This window comes from Anomaloglossus baeobatrachus, chromosome 1, assembly GCF_048569485.1.
Source record: "Anomaloglossus baeobatrachus isolate aAnoBae1 chromosome 1, aAnoBae1.hap1, whole genome shotgun sequence".
NCBI lineage: Eukaryota > Metazoa > Chordata > Amphibia > Anura > Aromobatidae > Anomaloglossus > Anomaloglossus baeobatrachus.
In genome coordinates, this window is record NC_134353.1 from 749,782,247 (window position 1) to 749,802,839 (window position 20,593).

Here is a 20,593-nt window from a genome sequence, read left to right on the forward strand (position 1 = left end):
CTGCACAAGGTCTTGAACACAGGTTTTCCTGGGAAACCCATGTTACAGTTCGGGTCCAGGGGCTGTAAAAAGAAAACAAAGGTGAGCATCTCTTCATCTCTGCTATATCTGTGAAAGGAGAAACACAGGTCTGCTCACACAGATCAGGCACAGACTCAGCTGAGAGCTGTCAGACTTCACCCGAGTGCACAGCTGAGGCCGGTCAGCTGTGCCCCAGGTAACCTCCACTGACTACAGGACCCTCCATGACGTCATGTGACCAGTCTGGTGTGAATGTTGTTGTTACCTCATGGGTTACAGGACCTTCCATAAGGTCATAGCCACGTGACCAGACGTGAGCGCTCTCACTGTCGACAAGCGCTCACTTTCAGCAGTGTTGCAATGACGTTAGTCGAGGTTACCCAGGGGCACAGCTGACTGGCCTCAGCTGTGTACTCGGGTGAAGTCTCTGAGAGCTGTCAGCTACGTCTGTGTGAGCAGACCTGTCTGTCCCTTTGCACAGATGTAGCAGAGCAGTAAAGAAAAAAAAAAAAAAAAAAATTGAGACTACATCTTTATTATAATAAAAAAAATAAAATTCTTAGACTGACGTAGTCCACAGGGAGAGCAATGTCAGCTCCGCTTAATCGCTCTGTACAGACAAGCGTCTATACAGAGCGAGAAGCAGGGAGAGCAAGGTCAGGTTTGCTTCATCGCTCTGTACTGTACAGACAAGCGTCTACGGTATACACAGCGAGAAGCAGGCTGACAGGGATAGTCAAAGTTCAATGTACTCAGGTGAACCCGGACGTCACTGTGAACACGGCCGAAAAAAAACGAAGACTGTCAAGTGACGGACAGTGCAGTGAATACCACCGGAAGTTAATGATTGGACCCAGAAGCAAAAGCGGCCAGGAGACAGCGGCTGAGCAGGTCTGTAAGTCACATTGCGGGACCGGTAAGTATAATGACAAAGGTTTATCATTAACTATATTCTTTATTTTACAGCATACCCCCCCCCCCCCCCCTGCCCCAACCCACAACTGTAAACTCCAAGCTCGGGGTTTGAAGGCAAGTCCACGTTATCTTTTTCCTCGCACTTTACAAAACGTTCGGGCGAGGCTCCAGATCATGGGGGGGGGGGGGGTTTCACCCATCACAACTCTCAATTACTCCTTCTCCTCCGGCTTACCCACTTTAATTAATTTAATTATTGCATCACGTTGCCATTGCTGTTTGCGGCGTGTGCACATTGCCACAGTACTAAGGTTTTCATTAAAATGGTGCCGAAGTCCACACATGTGCGTACCGCGATCTCCAGCACCATTTTATTGAACACACTACGGTGAAGACCTTGAGAAACATTGGCGCTTGAGCAGACTTATTTTTTATTTATTTTTACATCGGTGCACGCGGATGCCGCTCGTAGTCTTCACCGCAGTGTGTTCAATAAAATGCAGTGTTTTTCTGCAACTTGGATTAAAGATATTTAAATCAACCAAGCATCGGATCGTTCTATAACCGGTATGCCTGCACTCGGCATCTTACTGCCTGTATGGCACGGCCTTTACTTCATATAGCAAAATCCTGCTGGTTCTCTTTAAAATTGATTTTATGTCATATTCCAATACTATATACCAAGTATTTGTGAAGTGTAAAATATACATATATTTGTGCATAAAATCCCCAATAAAATACATTTAAGTTTGTAGGTGTAAAGTGTAAAAAAAAAAAAAAAAAAATAAATAAAAGTTTAAAATTTTTATTGGGTGTGAATATTTTTTCAAGGCATTGTATTTTGTTCTCAGAAAAACTCTGGCACTATTTCCATTCAAGAAAATGTTCACGTTATAAGCAATGAAATATCCATGGTTTAGAAGATTATGACCAATATGTCACACTTCTTATTGTACTGGATTTAGTCATATGCACAGAGCAAAACCGTGGTGGAGTGGGTGCCTATATAGTATATACAGTAGTCTCATATTGGCACACCTTGTGTCACCATATGGTGCCTACGGAATCCTAGAAGTAACGACATAGGAGGATAATAAATTAATGGCATGTTAATTCTAACAAACTCATACACAATCCATTGAGGCACGCAGAGCCACATATTATACAATAAAAAGGCAATTTTAAGAAGCCCAAAAAAAAAAAAAAAGTTCATTAACAATTCTGAAATCAATGGGGTCCGGAGAATTTATGGTCATTATCTACTGATTGATAGTGTACTTTGTAAGGACCCTTTCACACGTCAGTGATTCTGGTACGTTTATGCTTTTTTTTCAACGCACCAGAATCACTGACATACGCAGACCCATTATAATGAATGGGTCTGCTCACACATCAGTGATTTTTCACTGCACGTGTCTCCGTGCGGCGTACCCGCGTGTGCGTGATTGCTGCACGGAGACATGTCCATTTTTTCTGGCATCACTGATGTTCCACGGACCACGCAGTGGTGTGATCCGTGAAACACGTGCCAGAAAAAAACGTGCATTTAAAATAATGAACATTTTAACTCATCCGGCGTCCAGCGATGTCCTCTGCAGCCCGTCCTCCCTGCTGCTTCTAAGCCGGCTGATTACTGTCGCGCATATTCATTATGCGCGACACAGCCGACCCGGAAGCAGCTGCTGCGGGGGTCAGCGCCGGCCGGATGCTGCGTCGCGGGAGCGATCAGCACCATGGACAGCGGGAGCGGGCACAGGTGAGTTGATTTCTAAGTGCAATCACGGGCCACGGATAACGGAGCCCGGATTGCACTTAGACAACCCACGTGTGCTGTGATTCACGGCACACGGAGGGACATGTGCGTGTTTTACACGCCAGTGAAAAACGTCACTGTTTTTCACTGACGTGTGAAACGGGCCTAATACATATATTTCCCGTGTGGTCAGCTCGGTGGCTCAGTGGTTAGCACTGTAGCATTGCAGCGCTGGGGTCCCAGGTTTATATCCCAACCAATGATAACATAACATAAGTCAGATGTTTCTTTTTTCTCCCCATCTTTGTGTTGGTTTTCATCCAGGTACTCCCATTTCCTCCCAAACACAACGGAATTTTAATTCCGTTTACTTTGGAGTCAACAGAAGCCCCAATGGGGACAGTGATAAGGTCTGTAAAGTGCTGTGGAATTATTGGCACTATATAAGTGAGTAAAATTAATACGTTCCCACAATGATGAATATTTTGCCAGAGTCGCTTCCTCTTCTATTTCCTTTTTCAACGCGGTCTGCAATCATAAAAGCTGCGGTTTCAATGCACACACTCCTTTCATTTACCTTGCACCAACAGTTTATAAATGATAAAAATATAATATAATATAAAAACAAAACTAAATATAGATTGGGGGGGGGGGGGAATCTAAAAATCACAAAAGGTTGTTTAAATCAATTTGCAAAAAGAAGGTAGACAGAAACCTGCACCATTATAAACTTGCATTCTCTAGAGTCTAGGGCAGAGGGTCTCAAACACACGGCCCTGGGGCCGCATTCGACCCTGAAGATACTTCTTGTGGCTGGCACATAGACCCCTTGACGATCGCTTCCGGTGTGGGGGCTGCCGCCATCAGCGCTCTACTTCAGATGAATGTAATGCAGGTGCCACGCAGAGAAGCTCTCAGCACAGCTATTCCAATGTCAGCCAATCAGAGGCAAGCAGCTGATGTCCTACACTGCTGATGGCGGTGGCCCCTTGCTCCGGCCGCGATCATCAAGGGGTCTAAGTGCCGGTAAGCCACAAGAAGCAGAAAAGAGGACACCAAGGGAACGGAGGGCAAGGGAGAAGATTATTTTTTTTTTATGTGTATATAAAGAATGGCATAATGGGGGACATTACTACAGGATGGGACATTGCTACAAGAGGAGAACCAGAATGAGCACATTACTTCAGGATAAGGACAAGGAAAGGGACATTACTACAAGAGGTTGGCCAAAATTACTATATGATGCTAATTGTAAGACAAAGACATTGTTACTTTTAAGATGGGAATTAAAAAAAAAAAAAAAAAAAAAAAAAATGTATTATATATTATTTTATATGAGAGAGAGAGATAGAGATATATATATATATATATATATATATATATATATATATATATATATATATATATATATACACACACACATACATACATACACACACAGTTAGGTCCAGAAATATTTGGACAGTGACACAAGTTTTGTTATTTTAGCTGTTTACAAAAACATGTTCAGAAATACAATTTATATATATATATATATATATATATATATATATATAATATGGGCTGAAAGTGCACACTCCCAGCTGCAATATGAGAGTTTTCACATCCAAATCGGAGAAAGGGTTTAGGAATCATAGCTCTGTAATGCATAGCCTCCTCTTTTTCAAGGGACCAAAAGTAATTGGACAAGGGACTCTAAGGGCTGCAATTAACTCTGAAGGCGTCTCCCTCGTTAACCTGTAATCAATAAAGTAGTTAAAAGGTCTGGGGTTGATTACAGGTGTGTGGTTTTGCATTTGGAAGCTGTTGCTGTGACCAGACAACATGCGGTCTAAGGAACTCTCAATTGAGGTGAAGCAGAACATCCTGAGGCTGAAAAAAAAGAAAAAAATCCATCAGAGAGATAGCAGACATGCTTGGAGTAGCAAAATCAACAGTCGGGTACATTCTGAGAAAAAAGGAATTGACTGGTGAGCTTGGGAACTCAAAAAGGCTTGGGCGTCCACGGATGACAACAGTGGTGGATGATCGCCGCATACTTTCTTTGGTGAAGAAGAACCCGTTCACAACATCAACTGAAGTCCAGAACACTCTCAGTGAAGTAGGTGTATCTGTCTCTAAGTCAACAGTAAAGAGAAGTCTCCATGAAAGTAAATACAAAAGGGTTCACATCTAGATGCAAACCATTCATCAATTCCAAAATAGACAGGCCAGAGTTAAATTTGCTGAAAAACACCTCATGAAGCCAGCTCAGTTCTGGAAAAGTATTCTATGGACAGAAGAGACAAAGATCAGCCTGTACCAGAATGATGGGAAGAAAAAAGTTTGGAAAAGAAAGGGAACGGCACATGATCCAAGGCACACCACATCCTCTGTAAAACATGGTGGAGGCAACGTGATGGCATGGGCATGCATGGCTTTCAATGGCACTGGGTCACTTGTGTTTATTGATGACATAACAGCAGACAAGAGTAGCCGGATGAATTCTGAAGTGTACCGGGATATACTTTCAGCCCAGATTCAGCTAAATGCCGCAAAGTTGATCGGACGGCGCTTCATAGTACAGATGGACAATGACCCCAAACATACAGCCAAAGCTACCCAGGAGTTCATGAGTGCAAAAAAGTGGAACATTCTGCAATGGCCAAGTCAATCACCAGATCTTAACCCAATTGAGCATGCATTTCACTTGCTCAAATCCAGACTTAAGACGGAAAGACCCACAAACAAGCAAGACCTGAAGGCTGCAGCTGTAAAGACCTGGCAAAGCATTAAGGAGGAGGAAACCCAGCGTTTGGTGATGTCCATGGGTTCCAGACTTAAGGCAGTGATTGCCTCCAAAGGATTTGCAACAAAATATTGAAAATAAAAATATTTTGTTTGGGTTTGATTTATTTGTCCAATTACTTTTGACCTCCTAAAATGTGGAGTGTTTGTAAAGAAATGTGTACAATTCCTACAATTTCTATCAGATATTTTTGTTCAAACCTTCAAATTAAACGTTACAATCTGCACTTGAATTCTGTTGTAGAGGTTTCATTTCAAATCCAATATGGTGGCATGCAGAGCCCAACTCGCGAAAATTGTGTCACTGTCCAAATATTTCTGGACCTAACTAATATATATATATATATATTTATTACACATACATACATATACATATACACACACACACACACACACACATATACACACAGTGCCTACAAGTAGTATTCAACCCCCTGCAGATTTAGCAGGTTTACACATTCGGAATTAACTTGGCATTGTGACATTTGGACTGTAGATCAGCCTGGAAGTGTGAAATGCACTGCAGCAAAAAAGAATTAGAGTTATTTCTTTTTTTTTTAAATTGTGAAAAGTTTATTCAGAGGGTCATTTATTATTCAACCCCTCAATCCACCAGAATTCTGTTCGGTTCCCCTAAAGTATTAAGAAGTATTTCAGGCACAAAGAACAATGAGCTTCACATGTTTGGATTAATTATCTCTTTTTCCAGCCTTTTCTGACTAATTAAGACCCTCCCCAAACTTGTGAACAGCACTCATACTTGGTCAACATGGGAAAGACAAATGAGCATTCCAAGGCCATCAGAGACAAGATCGTGGAGGGTCACAAGGCTGGCAAGGGGTACAAAACCCTTTCCAAGGAGTTGGGCCTACCTGTCTCCACTGTTGGGAGCATCATCTGGAAGTGGAAGGCTTATGGAACTACTGTTAGCCTTCCACGGCCTGGACAGCCTTTGAAAGTTTCCATCCGTGCCGAGGCCAGGCTTTTCCGAAGAGTCAAGGCTAACCCAAGGACAACAAGGAAGGAGCTCCGGGAAGATCTCATGGCAGTGGGGACATTGGTTTCAGTCAATACCATAAGTTACGTACTCCACCGCAATGGTCTCCGTTCCAGACGAGCCCGTAAGGTACCTTTACTTTCAAAGCGTCATGTCAAGGCTCGTCTACAGTTTGCTCATGATCACTTGGAGGACTCTGAGACAGACTGGTTCAAGGTTCTCTGGTCTGATGAGACCAAGATCGAGATCTTTGGAGCAAACCACACACACGTGACGTTTGGAGACTGGATGGCACTGCATACGACCCCAAGAATACCATCCCTACAGTCAAGCATGGTGGTGGCAGCATCATGCTGTGGGGCTGTTTCTCAGCCAAGGGGCCTGGCCATCTGGTCCGCATCCATGGGAAGATGGATAGCACGGCCTACCTGGAGATTTTGGCCAAGAACCTCCGCTCCTCCATCTAGGATCTTAAGATGGGTCGTCATTTCATCTTCCAACAAGACAACGACCCAAAGCACACAGCCAAGAAAACCAAGGCCTGGTTCAAGAGGGAAAAAAAATCAAGGTGTTGCAGTGGCCTAGTCAGTCTCCTGACCTTAACCCAATTGAAAACTTGTGGCAGGAGCTCAAGATTAAAGTCCACATGAGAAACCCAAAGAACCTAGATAACTTGGAGAAGATCTGCATGGAGGAGTGGGCCAAGATAACTCCAGAGACCTGTGCCGGCCTGATCAGGTCTTATAAAAGACGATTATTAGCTGTAATTGCAAACAAGGGTTATTCCACAAAATATTAAACCTAGGGGTTGAATAATAATTGACCCACACTTTTATGTTGAAAATGTATTAAAATTTAACTGAGCAACATAACTTGTTGGTTTGTAAGATTTATGCATCTGTTAATAAATCCTGCTCTTGTTTGAAGTTTGCAGGCTCTAACTTATTTGCATCTTATCAAACCTGCTAAATCTGCAGGGGGTTGAATACTACTTGTAGGCACTAATATATATATTACATTATATATATATTATATATATATATATATATATATATATATATATATATATATATATATATATATATATATATATATATATATATATATATATATATATATATAGTGTAGCAGGGTGTGGTGTGCAGCTTTATCTAAGTTTTTCACATCGCTAAAATTATTTTTTTTAATGTACGGCCCATATACTTAGAGTTTGAGACCTCTGGTCTAAGAAAAGAAAAAAAACTTTCAGAATCTGCATGTTATAATACAACTACAGAGATGTGTGGAATCTCTGTTCTCTCTGAAAAGGAGTTCCTTTGTACAAGATCAGCAGGACACAGAGGTTTTAAGTAGAAACACTACAAATAATGCCTTTGTAGCAGGTTATCAATGCGACAGGGTTCAGTAAAGGGTGCTTTACACTCTGCAACATCGCTAGCGATTGCTAGCGATGTCGCGAGCGATAGCACCCGCCCCCATCGTTGGTGCGACATGTGGTGATCGCTGACGTAGCGAATAATATCGCTACGGCAGCGTCACATGCCTGTTCAGCGACGTCGCTGTTGCTGCCGAACAATCCCTCCTTCAAGGAGGAGGTGCGTTTGGAGTCACTGCGACGTCACAAAACGGCCGCACAATAGAAGAGGAGGGGAGGAGATGAGCGGCCGGAACATGCCGTCCACCTCCTTCCTTCCTCCTTTCTGAGGGACGCAGGTAGGATGATGTTCGTCGTTCCTGCGGTATCACATACAGCGATGTGTGGGGCCGCAGGAACGACGAATAACCTGCGGAATGAAACACCAATGACATTTTGATTTGGAGCGACTTGTCAACGATCAACGGTTTTTGCAATCGTTGATCGTCGCTCCTAGCTGTCACACGCTGCGATGTCGCTAACGACACCGGATGTACGTCACAAACACTGTGACCCCGACGATATATCGTTAGCGATGTCGCTGCGTGTAAAGCACCCTTAAGGGTTAATTGCTGCCTGTTATATCCACACAAATTTAGAGCACGAGCATACCCTTAGAGCACTCTTGTGAATAAGCCCTAAGGGTATGCTCACAAGTACAAGTTTTGCCTATGCATTTTACAAAAAAAAAAAAAAAAATTTGTACATTTTTTTAGTAAACTGTAAATGCTACTAATATCTACTCTACAAGATCAGTATTCTGAGCTGTACAAGTACAGATTTATTTTTTTAAAATGATCTATTGTACTTAGCCAGCAGGTCTATAAAAATATAATTTATTCAAATTTGTTTGTATAGTTTGTCCAGCACATATGGAGCAGCTATGATGAAGCTTTATTTCATGGTGTACAGGATCAGACTGGCCGCCTTTACAATGGATGTGCCAAAAGATCTACATATGATTTATCGCAGGGTTGATCAATGGGGCTAACCTGGGCTTTTTTCTTCCATAGTCCAAACTGGGGTCACGTACTATTACCATTTATCCTTGGCCCACTAATCTATGCAGGAAGAATAACTAGCTGGAGGTCGTCTTTTGGAAAAACAAAAAAAAAAAAAAAAAACCACACACACACACACACACACACACACACACACACATCAATGTAAATGGCAATAATGGATTGTGTCGTAATAACTACAAATCGGGATTCACTGAAGTTAGAAATGGTTGTTTTTGTCCATCAAAAAATGCTGCAATTGCAAACACAGTGGAACCTTGGATTAAGAGCATAATTAGTTCCGGGATTGTGCTCTTAAACCAAGTAAAGGGGGTGTTACACGCAGCGATATCGCTGGTGAAACCACCCGCCCCGTCGTTTGTGCGTCACGGGCAAATCACTGCCCATGGTGCACAATATCGTTAGGAGCCGTCACACGGGACTTACCTGCCTAGCGACGTCGCTGTTGCCGGTGAACCGCCTCCTTTCTAAGGGGGCAGTTCGTGCGGTGTCACAGCAGCGTCACTAAGAGGCCTCCCAATAGAAGCGAAGGGGCGGAGATGAGAGTCCGTAACATCCCGCCCACCTCCTTCCTTCCGCATTGCCAGCGGCCGCAGGTAAGCTGCAGTTCGTCGTTCCTGAGGTGTCACACATGGCGATGTGTGCTGCCTTGGGAACGACGAACAACCTGCAACCTCAACAATCAACAATGTTTTAAAAAGGAACAACGTGTCAACGATAGACGATAAGGTGAGTATTTTCCATTGTTAATGGTCGTTCCTTGCAGTCACACGCCGCTAACGATGCCAGATGTGCGTCATGGAATCCGTGACTCCGGCGATATATCGTTAGATACGTCGTTGCATGTAACGGGGCCTTTACTCTTGTATCAAAGCAAATTTTCCCATAGGAAATAATTGAAATGGAGACAATTTGTTCCACAACCCAAAAATGTTTGCTGTATTTATACAAATATTACAGTAATAATGTAAAGTATTCTATAAATTACAGTACGCTAAGAGAAAATACTGTACAGTAAAAACAAAGCAAATTAAACTGCACGTTAGCTTACAATAAAATTGTTGGTGTGAGAGGTACAGTATAGAGAAAATGATGTATAAATATGACCACCTTTATTCTAGTACAATACAAAAAAAAAAACAACAAAAAAAACACAAACCACTACACCTCCCAAATCTATTATCCCCAAAATAAAGGCAGAACTAAGCCAAATGTGGGGTAGGAATACCACCCACGCTATTAGATTACAGTACAAGCAATGTGCTGTACTGGATAGCAGAAAGAAAGTACAATGCTATATCCACAAATGCAAATTGATAGACATGCTGTATAGTATACACTGTACTGTACAATGGTATACAGTATATATGTAAAGAAAGTTACCTCCAGAGCGGGTCAGTGCATGGTGAAAGGACGTAACCGGTGTGTGCACAGTGAGTATTTGCTCTTATTGCAAAGCATTGCTCTTAAACTAAGTTACAAATTTGTAAAAAGCTTGGCTTGTCTTACAAAGCGCTCTCAAACCAAGTTACTCTTAATCCAAGGTTCCACTGTATTAATAAAAAACCCTGGGTTAGTCTATGTGCGCACGTTGCGTAATTTAATGCGCTTACGCTGCGTATTGCACTGCAGCGTAAATGTATGCGTCCTGCGTCCCCAGCACAATCTATGAAGATTGTGCAGAATCCATCCGCACGTTGCGTTTGAGAGTGCAGCGATTTGCATGCTGAAATTTTGATTCAAATCGCTGCGCTCTCAAATGCAGCATGTCACTTCTTTCGTGCGCTTTGGATGCAGCTCCCACTCGGTCTATGGGAGAGGCAGCATCCAGAGCGCATGACATCGGCATCTATTCTGCAGACACACCATATCCATTATGCAGTGTTTCTGCAGCGATTTGAAGTGCACACACAGGCGCTGCCAAATCGCTGCAGAATTTTCAGCATGGACACTACGCAACGTGCGCACATAACCTAATGATCCCCCTGCAGTTGTGGCCATTTCCATCACAAATGCATGGCACAATATGTGGAGATGGTGTGAATACCGTATGTACCACCCATCCATAGAAGATTATGTTGAGGATAAAGAATTGAGTATCCAAAAATACTTAATTCAGCCATTTCATAGACTCAGTTATATAGTTCAGTAGATGTGAACTAACACACATATTTGTGAATGCTTTTGTTTCTTACTAACATGTATATATGTATATTGCATATTCAGTGTATTTTCCTTAAACTCAGTATATACTAGGATATATATGTATAGCTTGAATATGGCCACCATTTCCTGGTTTACACCCAAGACAGATGGACAAAGAGAAATTCCTGGATCCTAGACTGACCAATCAACGGAGAATATGTAGATCTCTCTACGTCATGAAGCCCTGACTTACGATACTTGATTGGACTAAAACTTTTGTTCACACCCCCTTACTGTTTGGTCTAGAGTCTCTTTCAAACAATAAAGAACACACTTGGTTAAGAGCCCGTCATGGAGATAGATGTAACTGACTTGCTGTGCAGTTATTTTTCATTCTCGTGTGCACCCATGACATTTTAATTAGAAGCAGCAGCCGGATATCAAGAGATCCTTTGAGTCTCATCATCATCGTCATTCTGACCTTGACAGTTGGCGCACCAAGTGTGGGGCAACCGAGAAGAGTGAGTCAGAGCTTCCACTTTCCGGACGTCTGGGGCTACTCCACAAGTATCCAGGTGTTGCTCGATATCGAGGACTTGATCACCCTCCGTTTCACGGTAAGAACATCATATACATTGTGTGTGCTGTTTTACCTGTGGATCGAGACACCTGGCGAAAGTGGGTGGTCACTAGTCCGGAGAATGGTAGTGCACCGGAGACCTAACGGTGTGACTGTCACTCGCCGGTGGGCTAGAAGGACCCAGCTCCCATAGGGGCTAGGGGTAGGTTGTAAAGTATCCGGCTGTCTGTAATTAGAAATGGGGTGTTTTCTTGAGTAGCTGTTTATTTGTATATAAGTGTATGGTTAATCAAGCTTGTGATTTCTCTGTTTGGTTCTCGGAGAGTTAATTGCCTGTAGTTTTTTCTTCTTCGCTGTGAACAAAGGGAGAAGGGGGGTCTGGTTAAGCCCAGGGATATCCATGACAGTCTTTCTATTGAGAACAAGGAATGCGAGAGGGGGGAGCACATCCTTACATTCTTACACTCAGAGGAAGCAAAAAGGTGGGGGCTATATGTCCACCAGCTGCTTGAGGCAGAGCGGAGATCAAGTTACACAGCTCGGTCTCTGCTGTCTCTTGGCTAAGAAACAGGGGGGGGGGTAAAACAGCGCAGCTCTTTGGAGCGAGGAGAGAGGGGGGGGTCAGTGGGCTGCAGCCTTTGTATCCTAAAGCAAGCAGAGTTGTAATGATTTGAAAGAAAGAAAAGTGTTATCTTGGTTTGGATTTGAGAGAAATTAACTAGTTTATGCGTTTTTCAGCATTTTGTAATCGTTGGTTTGTTTTTGGAACAGAGAGATAAGGGAATTGGCGTGTCCCCCAGTGTTTTATATATATATATAAAATACATCGATTCTTGTGTTAATAGCCGGAAATAGGAACACGTGGAGAACGGTATTAGTATCCACGTGTTGGACGCTGAAAAAGTGCGTCCGCTTACACGGGAAAGAGGGGGAGGGATTCCGGTGGTGGAGAAAAGTGTTTTGAACCAGCGTATTCGGCTGAGTATTAACTCATGCACTGCTATGTGAGACGCCGGAAAAATAGGAACGTACGAGGAACGGTATTGTATTCGTACGTTGGACGTCGCAGTATGTCCTTATTGCATAGTAGGGAAGCGGGAAGAGGGTTCAGTTGGATGTGGCCAATCCAGCTAGAGCACTGTATACTCTGTTCAAGAAGAGATTGTTTTTTAGTAGGAGCTGAGAACGCTGTCGCCCTAGTTACAAAAAACGGAAAAAATATAAAAGATTGCAAAAAGTTGTGTAATATCGTTGGACTACCACTAGATGGCAGGCTGCAACCCATGTATTGAAGTTCAGATTAATCTGTAGTGAGTTTATAATGAAGAACAAAGACCTCATTCACTGTCTGTTGCTGTTTGTAGAATCACTAAATGTGTTTCTCTAGCGGTAAACTTATTGTTTTTCTCTAGAAGTCATTATATCTGGTGCTAATCATATCTCTCCTTTGTATGCTGAAATGCAAATTTACAGGCACCAAAAGTATCCCTAGTTTACTACGTAGTTCCAGCCACTCCCAGTACACCCAGGGAGTCACAACATGGATGCTGCACCCGGAAGTCAGGTGCCTGGAACTTCCTGTGGCAGCCGTCTTGCTACACCCACTGATGGCAGTACACCTCATAAGCCACACCCCTCGCAATGGCTCTTTGTTCAAAGCTCTCCACCCATCCCCGGTGGGAGGTGTTCTCTGGTATATATGACTAACACATTTGAATAAGTATAAATTGTATATTTGTTTACTCAGTTATCCCATAAGTGCAAGTCAAAGATAAGTAAGTGAAACTTTTACAGAATTTTCTGTTCACATAAAATCAATTGGTATTTTAGAAGTCCTGCAGTATTATATCATAAAATAAAATAGAGGAAGGTAAATATATATATATATATATATATATATATCTTTGTACTGTGTTAGTTAATTTAAAACAAAAATTGTAAACGACTTACCCCTACTGATGTCAAAATGTATCAAATCCATTTGTAAAAAAGGAATTAGGAAAAATGTATAATGCATTCTATGTAGATATGGGTAATGAATGTGTTCACTGCTACGTCTTTGTTATAACAAAGGTTGAGTTTTTTTTTTTCCTTCTTCCTGTCTCACTTTTAAGAAGAATGGAATGTGTCTTTCTCCAATAGTGACGTGAGTTTGGTTTAACCCTTAGAGTTCAGGATTTCACATTTTTAGTTTGCTGTTTATACCTGAATAGGGAATATTAAATTTTATGGGATGTGCGATATAATTTGTGTTGTTTTGTGTTTAATGGCGATTTATTTGAACAATATATTTTTATTTTGTGACTCTATCACCTTTTCTGTTTTTACGATTATTTCTAAACCATTCATATATTTTTTGCCAGTTAGTCGCCCAGTCACAGCTGTCATTTCATCATGTCTCAGTCGTTTCTACTATGAAAGGTTTTTCTTTTCTTTATGGATACAGTGTTGTTTATTGTAAAGTTTTTAAAATTTCCCAGTAATGTATAGTGTTGTGAGATATACGTTATTTTCAGTGTTTGTTCTTTTTAGGTTTTAGTATGTGGCTAATTTATTACCTGCTGTTTTATCTTTTCTTTTAGGGAATACCAGTATAAAAATGCTGAATTTTGCCATATTGGTAAATAAACAATTAAACAAGGGGGGAATAAGGTATTAATTATATTCTCCAGTTTCTTGGAGGGCGCAGCAGGCATATTAGATAGGTTTTGAAGTTGACCTTGGTTTTGAAGCTGACCTGTTTCCCATAGGTTATGTTTATTAGATTACTATGGGGTATATCTGTTAACTGAAATAGGAAAGTCTTGTCTTATATGTTTATTTGTTTATTTATTTGTTTGTTTATTTATTTAGTATTCTCAGTCATGTGAGGTATAGATGACCACTAACTGTATTATGATCAGAGATGAAGTTATAAGAATGATCTAATGTATATTTTTAAGTTTTTGTTTTTATAGATGAAACCAGATGGTGGTCGATTCTGCACTGGATATGTTGCTGTTTACACCACATGAGGTAGATCTAAATTCGACCACTCCCTCCGATCCTATTGATACAGGAGACAGTGATGCATTAATGCCTCTCTTGATGGGTAGAACAGGAGTGGGTAAGAGTCTTTAGAGGTGTATGTAGGTTGTAGATTTTTTCCTGTTGTCAAATGAATTAGGTATGCCGAAAAGAAAGTCTAGATCTGAGCTGATGGATTCGGATGGAGATCCTTGCACAGGTGCAGCTGACCAAGAAGCAGTGAACGGGCCTAGAGTTGAGAGTCTTTCACCAATACCGACCATGCCTTGGTGACATTGGTCACGTCAGTGACTTCTGTTACTCCTTGTGTTCTTAAATCCCTACAGGAACAAGCGATACAACAAGGAATGGAGTGTGACATGCAGGGAGCCAGCTGACTGAGGAAGGTCTGTGGACAAAGGGTGGTAAGCTTTCTCTGCCATGAGAGCTCTTCTTAATGATGGCCCAGGTAACATCTGTGAAAGACAATTGTCAGCGTGTGCTTTGGTGACACCGGGTTCAGTACCCAGGTGGGCAGATTCACCCAGTCTTGTGAGACAAGTGCCTAGAACGAAGTGAGAAAAAAAAACTGTAAAGAGTCTGTAGAAACACCCTGCACCTGCTCTACCCATTCTTAGAGACTGCAAACTGATTATAGATGTATATCATGAGCACGTTGTATGCAAGTCTGTGCGTGTTGTGTAAATTTCTTTCCAGGTTTGGTCAGAGGCATTCCAGTGCAGAAAACGACATTATTGTTGAGAAGCACATGAAGGTGGTATGTAAAGAAAAATGTGTTTACAAAAAGTGTATATTTTATAGAAAAGTGGAAACTAGTAAATGGTGTATAAAATGTATATGTTCTGTTTTCTTTTTGCAATAAGCAGGTCTTTATGTAAGATGTTTTTTGGTTTAGCATAGACATGTATATTTTTATATAATTGACTGAATAGTGTGCTAAACAGGTGTATTCTCCAATTCCAGATCTTAAATCAGAGCTATTAGCATATGGTCTCCAGTCAGGAGACTGATTGATCCTAAAGGACAAGCGAGAAAGAGCCATGAGTCAACACTAGAGGAGCTGATCCAACCACAGAAAATCTATGGATCCACACCTCGCATTGTAGAAGGGTTAATCAACCAGAGCTGCACTGAGCGTTCTGCTCATACTTATCCTTTTCAGAAAACCCTGTACAGTTTTAGACCAGCATTGCCAGAACAGTTAGAAGAGAGGACTTAGAGAACCTTGAGACATGGGAAAGTCCAACTACAAAGGGTGAGGACTCGCCTAGGAGTCCTTGGTCTCAAACTGGTGAAGAAAGCCCCTTTCCCCTTTCCGCCCATGTTTCAACGTTCAGTTAGGCAGGTTTTTCAACAGATCTTTCTACCTCTCTTCCTAAGGGAACACAGTACCCTTAGTTTTTAGAAATGGCAGAAGTAAGTCTTTAGGGGGGACTGTTGAGGATAAAGAATTGAGTATCCAAAAATACTTAATTCAGCCATTTCATAGACTCAGTTATATAGTTCAGTAGATGTGAACTAACACACATATTTGTGAATGCTTTTGTTTCTTACTAACATGTATATATGTATATTGCATATTCAGTGTATTTTCCTTAAACTCAGTATATACTAGGATATATATGTATAGCTTGAATATGGCCACCATTTCCTGGTTTACACCCAAGACAGATGGACAAAGAGAAATTCCTGGATCCTAGACTGACCAATCAACGGAGAATATGTAGATCTCTCTACGTCATGAAGCCCTGACTTACGATACTTGATTGGACTAAAACTTTTGTTCACACCCCCTTACTGTTTGGTCTAGAGTCTCTTTCAAACAATAAAGAACACACTTGGTTAAGAGCCCGTCATGGAGATAGATGTAACTGACTTGCTGTGCAGTTATTTTTCATTCTCGTGTGCACCCATGACATTTTAATTAGAAGCAGCAGCCGGATATCAAGAGATCCTTTGAGTCTCATCATCATCGTCATTCTGACCTTGACAATTACGCGTCTGATTTGAAGCCATACAGATTCAGCCATACATTTCTGAGCTTTGTTGTCCACAAGACCTAAAATGGGTGACTGATTACAAGGTTTAGATATAAATAAGGTTCATTAAGGCTACTTTCACACATCCGGCTTGAGCCCTGCGGCTCAATCCGGCTGTGCAAGCTATGCAACGGATGCGGTGAAAACACCGCATCCTTTGCATAAGTTTTTCCCATGCGGCCCGCTCGGTTTTTGCCGCTTGCGGCATGCTACTAAGCATGCGCAGTGGCAAAAACCGCATGCGGCGGCCGGATGCGGTATTTGCCGCATCGCGCCGCATCCGGCCGCCATAGGCATGCATTGAGAGATGCGCCGCATCGGCCGAATGCGGCGCGATGCGGTTTTTTTTGCCGCACGAAAAAACGTGCCAGGCAACGTTCCAGCCGGCCGCCGCATCGGCTAAATCTGCCGCATGCGGCAAAAACCGGATGGAACGCAAGGTCATGCGGCACAATGCGGCACTAATTAAAGTCTATGCAGGAAAATCGCAACCGGCAGCAAAAAAAACCGGTTGCGATTTTCCTGCAAAGTGCCGGATTGTGCCGCAGAAGAAAAACCGGAGGTGTGAAAGTAGCCTAAGGCTACGTTTCCCCGATCAGCTTTTGATGTTGCAGAATTTCTGCACCTGTTGGGTAAATTCGGTTACTCGTGGATGGTTTATTGCATTTCTGTAGGTTTAGTCTTTTTGTATGTGATGTTTTAAATAAAGAGGCTTTATTTTTTATACTTTCTGGTATCTGGCTTTATTGATACAGTCCTATATTGATTACATGCATTTTATGGTCCTCTTTAGCAGAAACGCATTAAAAATGTATGTGCATTTTGTTTTACATGCATATAATGCAAGCCTATGGGGAAAATCTGCACATAAAACTGAGCGTGCCTGCAAGAGAAATTCACGTGTTGCAAATTTGAATCCCATCTATTTTGCTGGAACTGAAAGGCGCTATGTTGATTGCTCAAAGCTCATCGTAGGCACACAGTCTTATGGTTCATCTTTGCATTACCCACAGGGACAAGAGGACATCACGCATCTGTCTTTTACCTGCAGACCCCTACCTGAAATCAGGGGGAGCGCAGACCTTACTAACGGGCTGGTTTTGAAACAGAGTTTCTATGAATCACAGCTGCAGACAAATGCACATCATTTTCACTACCAATATCTTTAGTTGGGTCGATACTATAGCAGCAAATCTGGTCTCATTTTAAAGCTTTGAATCCAGGATGAGATCTGGTTATTAGTAATCAGTCAAAATTTTGGACACACTTGTTTGCCATGTTCTTATTAAACTGCACATTGCAGATTCAGACTTAAGGCTGGACTCAGGCGACAGCATCGGATGCGATATGCTAATAACTCCCGGCTCAGGCTCTGCTGCGAGCGTGAGACGAGTGTCATGCGACTGACCCAATCCTGCAATTAGGTCACAACTGTGAAGCGGAGGACGGGCGCTGCGGAGGAGAGGGAGGGGTTAATCCCCCCATCTTCTCCATTGTCAGCCTGTGCATATAAATCGCACTGCACTGGTATAACATCCGAGTGCAGTCTGATGTATCTCTCGCACCCAGTGACTTGAATGGGTGCGAGGGATACGGCTCTCGCAGAAAATCGCAGCATGCTGCTATTTTTCTCGCATCCAGAATCTGGAAGCGAGAAAAGCTGACTAACTGCTCTACATCATTTGACTAACAGATTTTCTCGCATTGCACTCGTCCGATTTTCACGCTCGTGTGATCGAACCCTAAGGCAGCAAAACCACATATGGAAAGGAGTAAAGAAATACATAAGGAACAAATTCAACCAAATTATGTTAAGGTTTGGTGATGGCCATGGCCACATCATCTAAGGCATCACTCAATCCCTCTCCTTTTCGGTCACATAGCCTGAAGCTTTGTTTTGTCATGTTGCAACATGACCTGCTGTAGAGATAATTCTTGGTCTTCATTTCTTAGGCTCGTTTCACACTTGCGTTCAGCGCATTCCGTCACTATGGAGTATAGCGCAGTCCGTTAACGCACTGCGCTATTCTCCATAGACTTGTATGGACGACGCACTGTAACGCAAGTGTCTGCGTTGCATTCGCTTGACGACGCAGCGTCGTTATTTTGACGCTGCGTCGGGCGGATGGAACGCAGCATGTAACGTTTTTCTGCGCTTGGCGGAGTGTCAAAAAAACGCAACTTGCAGGAATCCGTTAGGCGTCCGTTGTTTTTATAATGGACGCCTATGGTGGCGGATTCCGTTAGAATGCGTCATTTGACGGATTCCGTTAACGCAGCTGACTTTACACAACTGCGCATGCTCAGATGTGTAAAGACAAGGAAAAAAAACTACAACGGATTGCGTTATTTTGTACGATCTGTAGCATGTGTTGTGCCACTATATGCAACACATCCGTTGCATGCGTCACACAACGCAATGATTCGGATCCCGTCTAACGCAAGTGTGAAACTAGCCTTAATGGTCTTAATGAAAGCTAGATTCATCTTAGTTATTAATGGTTTTCATGCCTGCCCTTGAAGATACCTTTAAGGGTAAGAGTTAGCGATAAAATGTATATTACCGCTATAATTTTATGAAATATAGCTATTTTAATTATTTTTACCATTAATATAGATTTGGTGCTTTTTTTCCCTCTATTTTTCCATTCTGTTTGACTGTTTAAACTTTATTTAGCAGTGTCTTGATGTTCAAAACGCATCTGTCAAAACGCAGGTGAAAAAGCATCCAAAAAGCGCTGAAAACGCATCAAAAACGCAGTAAATATGCATGCGTTTTCAGCGCTAAAGTTCTGAAAAAGGCAACTTTGGTCAAATCAATTAAGCCCAAAACATGTGTTTAGAACTGCAAGTAGGAGAACGCAAAGTGCGGTCGCACCCTAAGATTCTAGCAAGTTTCTGGATTGACTGACCTTCAGAGCTAAATAAAAGAAAAAAAAACAAAAACAAAAAAAAAACAAAAAAAACACAAACACAAAACAAAAACAAAACACTACTCAACATCAGTGGGACCTGGGATTAGCATTATCAAGGAATTTGGAAGGTGATTGGGACTCCTAATAAACGGGACAAAAATCGGCCCTGCTCCGTACAGACCAGTTTCCACCTAATTTCTCTACTCTTTGTTTGCCAATTCCGACGGTGGATAAATTTAAGTATATTGTGGGGTAGTGGTTAGCCCCCAACTCCAAATGGTTTTGCTGCCTTCAATCTGAATTTATTTACAGTGTACACATTCCAATAACGCCCCCTTCACACGTCCATGATTCTGGTACGTATGTTGCTGTTTTTATACGTACCAGAATCACGGACATACGCAGATCCATTAAAATCAAAGGGTCTGCACACAGTGATTTTTCACTGGTGTGTTTCCATGCAGCGTACATGAGTGTCCCGCACGGAGACAAATCAGTTTGGTTTTTTTCTGGTATCACCGATGTCCCGCGGACTACACAGTGGTATGATCCGTGAAACAACTACCAGAAAAACACGTACATTTACAATAAAAAGCTTTTTAAACTCCCCCATCTCCAGTGATGCTGGCTCTGGCTAAAAAGGTTGTTGTTACCCATGACTGCCAAAGCAGGGCTTCAAATACTATTAGTAATATAAAAAGACTGACCAGCACATCCAATAGGTGTGAACAGGTGCACACTGAAAATTCAACAAAGTTAGAATAATATGTACAGCAGCACTCTGAAAAGCTGTAATATGTAAACATTGAATATAGGAATGTTGGCACTGCATTACTGCTATTGTAAAAAAAATAAATAAATAAAAAAATAAATATATGAGATACTTGGTTTACAAATTGGCCAATTTGTGTAAGCTAGACAGCAAATGACAAGGCGCACCTCTCTTTGTCAGGACCCCGTCTTAATACGCCTCTTTAC

At 42.0% G+C, this 20,593-nt stretch overlaps 1 protein-coding gene across 1 annotated transcript in view; it reads right to left on the bottom strand.

Annotated features, from left to right (window-relative positions):
* HVCN1 (hydrogen voltage gated channel 1) overlaps positions 1-20,593 on the bottom strand; it is a 76,740-nt gene that overhangs the window by 32,078 nt on the left and 24,069 nt on the right. The gene's annotated exons all lie outside the window — the stretch shown is intronic.